The sequence below is a fragment of the Saccostrea cucullata genome, unplaced genomic scaffold (assembly GCF_032062105.1).
Source record: "Saccostrea cucullata isolate Sc308-1 unplaced genomic scaffold, CSIRO_AGI_Scuc_v1 ctg10538, whole genome shotgun sequence".
In the NCBI taxonomy this organism is placed as follows: Eukaryota; Metazoa; Mollusca; class Bivalvia; order Ostreida; family Ostreidae; genus Saccostrea; species Saccostrea cuccullata.
In genome coordinates this window covers 2817-8816 of record NW_026924332.1, presented here as the reverse complement: position 1 = coordinate 8816, position 6000 = coordinate 2817, and the positions used below count along the sequence as shown (strand labels likewise).

At 33.7% G+C, this 6000-nt stretch overlaps 1 long non-coding RNA gene across 2 annotated transcripts; it reads right to left on the bottom strand.

Annotated features, from left to right (window-relative positions):
• Positions 1 to 384: 384 nt before the first annotated feature.
• LOC134266233 (uncharacterized) lies at positions 385 to 5365 on the bottom strand. 2 transcript variants are annotated; one of them, XR_009991926.1, is made up of 5 exons: positions 3221 to 5365; positions 2918 to 2936; positions 2759 to 2805; positions 675 to 696; positions 385 to 552 (listed from the first exon to the last, which is right to left on the bottom strand). It is a non-coding gene; the product is annotated as an uncharacterized LOC134266233 (long non-coding RNA). The 2 variants fall into 2 exon arrangements; XR_009991925.1 differs by lacking the exons at positions 385 to 552; positions 675 to 696 and having other exon boundaries at positions 2672 to 2805.
• Positions 5366 to 6000: the final 635 nt, after the last annotated feature.

The window sequence follows — 6000 nt, the reverse complement described above, 5'->3', positions numbered from 1 at the left end:
CACAAGGAACAGCTGGTGGTGCTCTTTTAATTTTGTTAGATGATAGATACTGAGTGAAACAGAAAGGACTTACGTCACAGGACAAAATAGGCTTAGGCCACATTTGGCCCCCGATTTGGCTGTCTTTTAGAATGATACAACAGTTTCGCAATAAACACCTGTTGTCGGCCCTGACCCAAAATTACTTTTGGTTCTTAGTAATGGGTTACATAGAGGTCACAGAGAGGTCATAAATCATGTCATTTTTTTGAATTTTCTCAGTAGTACTCGTAAATGAAACTGAAAAAATATATATCCTTTGTATACATTATACTAAAACCATGTCTGAATATATATTTAAATTTATTATTATTTATTTATTTTATAATAAAACATATTTTTCCCCTTTCCCCTCGTAACTTCAAACAAACAAATAGAATCAAACTCAACGTTATTGGCTTCATAAAGAAAATTACAATTTATAAAATCTTTTCTGCACAATGAGATTGACGCAGTTTTTCGTAGGCTTCATGACCACCAATGTCTTTAAGCTCAGCATATGTTGAATTGAACCTGTTTTAAATATACATATACAATGCTTCAATAAGAAAAGTTAATAAAGATGTTTAAAATTTGTTTTTAACCATTAAAGTGTACATGTTTATATTTAAAATTTAAATTTTTTATGTACATACTTATCTTCGCTGCCAGGATTTACTAGAAAAGAAAGGGTTATATTCATAAAGGTAACCAGTCTATAGTAATATTATTAAATATATAGTAAACAAGTTCGTTAGATTATTGACTGTATTAAACAGTAGCTGAAAATAATAGCTACTGTTTCGGTTGCTTTATATCATTAAGTACATGTAGTACACTCATTTCAAGACTAAATATTGAGGGCAAGAAATTAAATTCTGCGCAAAATAAGAATTCCCTGAAGCATAATGCTAGCTTGTTTCACATTCAAATTTGATAGGGAAACATGTTTTAAAAATATCCCTATTAATGTGATTTTCAAAAATTAATAAAGACTATGGAATCACTTTCAGTTAACTCGAAGATTTTTCTCAGTTTATTCCCTTGTAAAACTCTTCATGGCCAATACTTTTAGTAGGTCAACTACTGTGAAATCAGTAATTTTCATGGGTATTTAATTTACGTTGTTTTCGAGGCATAAAGAGAGCAATGAATTTATGACCACCACGAAATGTAAAATTCCATATGCATCGCTACTAAACATTCTTCAACCACGAAATCTAATACCCACAAACCAGTATTTTTTCCTCAAACCTCGAAAATTTGCCCCCACGAAAATATGTGATTTTACAGTAAACTTGTGAGGATGATTGCTTATTACTTGTAAGATGATTTAGCATGCTCTTGTCCTCAGGAAAACGATTCTTAAAGATATTTTCCCTTTTTAGCTCACCTGAGCCAAAGGCTCAAGTGAGCTTTTCTGATCAAAATTTGTCCGTTGTCCGTCGTTGTCGTAAACTTTTCACATTTTCATCTTCTTCTCAAGAACCACTGAGCCAATTTCAACCAAACTTGCTACAAAGTATCTTTTGGTGAAGGGGATTCAGGTTTGTTCAAATGAAGGGCCATGCCCTTTTCCAAGGGGAGATAATTATGAATTAGAGAAACATTAATGGCATTTTTAAAAAAATCTTCTCAAGAACCACTGGGCCAGAAAAGATGAAACTCATGTGGAATCATCCTCAGGTAGTGTAGATTCAAGTTTGTTCAAATCATGACCCCCGGGGGCAGGATGGGGCCAAAATGGCCGATCAAAGTTCTACATAGGTATATATAGGAAAAATCTTTAAAAATCTTCTCCTCAAGAACCACTGGGTCAGGAAAGATGAAACTCATGTGGAATCATCCTCAGGTAGTGTAAATTCAAGTTTGTTCAAATCATGACCCCTGAGGGTAGGGTGGGGCCAAAATGGCCGATCAAAGTTTTACATAGGAAGATATAGGAAATATCTTGAAAAATCTTCTTCTCAAGAACCACTGGGCCAGGAAAGATGAAACTCATGTGGAATCATCCTCAGGTAGTGTAGATTCAAGTTTGTTCAAATCATGACCCCCCGGGGGTAGGGTGGGGCCAAAATGGCTGATCAAATTTTTACATAGGAATATATAGGAAAAATCTTTAAAAATCTTCTTCTCAAGAACCACTGGGCCAGGAAAGATGAAACTCATGTGGAATCATCCTCAGGTAGTGTAGATTCAAGTTTGTTCAAATCATGACCCCCGGGGGTAGGGTGGGGCGCAATGGCCGATAAAAGTGTTAAATAGGAATATATAGGGAAAACTTTTAAAATCTTCTTTTCAAGTACTTCAAAGCCATGCTTAGTAATATTTATAGGGAATCATCCTCAGGTATTGTAGAGTCTAGTTTGTTCAAAGCATACCCCCTGGGGGGTTAAAATTCAAGCCCCCTCCCCACCTCCCCGCCCTCAGTTAACTTTCAGTTCTGATCTGATATGTGCCTTTTTTCTAGCCAATTTCTCAGGTGAGCGATGTGGCCCCTGGGCCTCTTGTTTGGTTGCACAATTTCGGGAAGGCATATTATCAAATTCTCATAGTTTTTGTTTCCTTTCAGTTTTACTGATCTTGAAAAGATAAATTAACAAGATTCCGAAAATTTCATACAATTTCAGAACTTCTATGCTACAGTTAGCACGTTACTCGTCAGAATGACGTCAGACACACTTCATTTAGGAAAAATTAGATAAGCAATTGCTCAGGTAGGCTTCAAAGATAGACTTACCTGTGTAATGGTCGTCTATGATTTGATTCTTCTGACTAACGCTTTGTCTAAAAGAGAGAAAGGTTTTACTGTGAACTGGTCATTCTTAGATATAGTGATTAAATGATAAATAGACTTTGAGTGAACAATTTAGTGTTCATATAAACAAAAGAAACTTACTCTTTCTTAGTATTTGTTGCTACAAAAAGGATAAGTATACTTCATCGTTAATATAGTACACAATGCGTAAATATATACAGTTGATGCCTAATCCTTTTAATTTGAAGTTTATAAAATAAGAAATTTTCTTAAAATATGCTTTAAAATGTTTATCAATATACCATGTACATGTTGCACATGTATTTTTTTTCAGATATATTTTTGATATAGGGAAATAAGTACATGTATAAACATATGTACAAACATACAAATTGATTACGGTTATATCTTTTTGTATTTCTAGAATTTCTACATTTTACTTACGTTGATTCCTTTTCCAAAGAACAACGTTTATGACACTTCCAATGACAACAATGCTAATTGCGGCAACTAGACTTGATAGGGTCAAGGTAAAGTCACAGGCATCAGGGATGGTAAAAGTGTCTTTTTGTGCTGAATTTGACGTAAATATTGCAAGTAAAATGATCTTGTTGTTTTATTAATACTAATTATCAGTATATAACATTAAAATTCACCAATATCTTATAATGCCAAAAGACAGCATTAACTTTCTTCACTATCCTTTCCTATGCTTCCTAAACTATAATATATAAAAAAGAATTTGTCTCATATTCATTTCACTATTTTATTAATGTAAATGATAGTTTATATAATATTCACATTTATGAAGTACCTTACCTTTCAATATAAGAGGGGTGATCAAAAAATTCGCGAACCAATTGAATAACTTCCATAAAAGAAATGATAGTACAGGGTTTCAATGTTTAAATTTTTTAAAAATAGTCATCCGATTTTTAGGCGCATCTTCAACCGTTCTGCTCATGCGCGAATCACGTGTTGGAGGCGGTCACGTGACATGCTCCGTAGCGTTCTGTCACAGACTCTAAAAGATTTTCCCGACTCTTTTCTCTTTCTATGCAAGTCATTTAGTGTTTTTGTCAGAAATGGCCAAACCTCGGCAAAAGTATCGGTGGATAAGGATGTCTTTTTCCAGAATGAGTACGGTGACCATCATAACCCGAGTCATTTGTCTAGGGAGCGTCGTTTATTCAATGTGGATAACGTATTAGTGCCTTCTTTTAACCATATATGCTATGTTTAAAGTTTGAAATAAACGCTATTGTAGCGATTGTGGCTATGCCTACTATCTTGGAACCGGAGGGGATATAGGAAAATAGACTCTTCCAATAGGCGGATCACCCCTATAGTGGGTAGAATAAGCCATGTTTATATAAATAAGACGATGGCAGCTGCTAGGCTATTCTGACGGATTCAATTGTGAACACACGGAAGAAAAGGCAAGACGAGAGGTTAACTTTAATCTTTTACTTGACATTTAACTTTAAAGCCATTCGTTGCTCGACAATATAATTAAAATTAGATGTTAGACGTTAACACTTACATCTAACAACTTTCCATAAAGGGTCACGTTAGAGGTCAAATTCGCAATAACTCTAGACTTACAAATTCTTTCCACAAACATACGATCATTTTACAAGCAACGATTTGATTGGTTGATAGAATTTGACCTCTGAGGTGACCCTTTATGTGATGTTGTTAGATGTCAGTGTAATTTTAATTATATTTTTTGCTCTAGTAAGACTTGATCAACCATTTTTGACGTCATTTTCACATATTGGCGTCAAAAACATGACGCAAAAACATTAAATTATATATGTTATTTAAAGAATATGTGTATGACTTCACGTGTGTAAATTTTATTCTGATCTGAATTTTAGTTTTGTAAATAGAGATAGTTCGCGAACTTTTTGATCATCCTTCGTATAAAAATATCCTAGAAGTGAAAGAAATTAAAATCGGGTTTTAAAGTGTATATTTTTAGAATAAAAAAGACAAAAACATTAAAAAGGATCTAATTAAATGCGTTTAATGGCCCAATATTAAGAAAACGACAAATTTTACGACATGTTACGACTTCCGTTGAAAATAAAATGACATCGTTGCTATTTATGATCATAAACATTGTTGGTTTACGCTGATGCATTAATCAAAGGAAACGTCGAAATAATTTTTTTTTTAAAAAGCCACAAGGAGTTGTCAAAATGGAAAATCGCCAGGAGAGACAGTAGCGTTTGCAGAACAAAAACGAATGCAAATAAGAGATTAATTTATAGATGGTTTCAGCTATATTTGGCGGGTTATGGGAGATTGAATTACCAAAGAAGGACAGAAAGACCAAAACTTTTACTTTTATCCTATGGTACTGTGCAAAGAATTTTGAATACTAAATTATGAAAAATGTCACTGTGGGTGCCAAGATTTCTTAAAGAAAGTGAGATATGTGAATATGTTCGTCAGTCTGAAATATTTTTCTAATGAAACGAAGGGGAAGTCTTTCATGTGACGTTATTTAGATGTTGCGACTACCCTTACCGCACGTTGTATAAATCATATTGATGATTTTTTTTCAGATGTGATTTGAAATAAGTATAGCTTCGATAGTGCATTATTTTGTTGTTTCACGTCGACAAGTTGAAATTTATCGAAGTTGTGACATTAATTTTGGGTCCACCCTCGTATTCAGTATATTAAAGAGCATTATTATAATCATGAAAAATTTACAGCTAGGTAAATTTTGAAGATGTTTTTCTTGCTTTCTTCCGACTTGTGATTAAATGGAGTTATGTAGATACGTCAGTGTGTTTTTTTTTATTAGAAAGAAACTGTGAATCTTAATTCAAATTAATGAACAACTGGATAAAAAAAAATCTGTATAAATAATACAAAAATATGTTTGCGATAGTTCATCTTAAGGTTCAATGATACTCTGATAAGAGAGATAACTTTTAAGGCTCTAAATGTCTATTATTCCTTTAAGATATGTAAAGTCAGCTACTAGTAACTGGCTACTAGTAGCTGGCTACGACAAGTGGGTAAAGATGGCTACTAGTAGCTGGCTACGAAAAGTAAGTAAAGTTAGCTACTAGTGACTGCTACTAGTAGCTGGCTACGACAAGTAAGTGAAGTTGGCTACTAGTAACTGGCTACTAGTAGCTGGATACGACAAGTAAGTAAAGTTGGCTACTAGTAACTGGCTACTAGTAAATGACTTGAATCTTCTA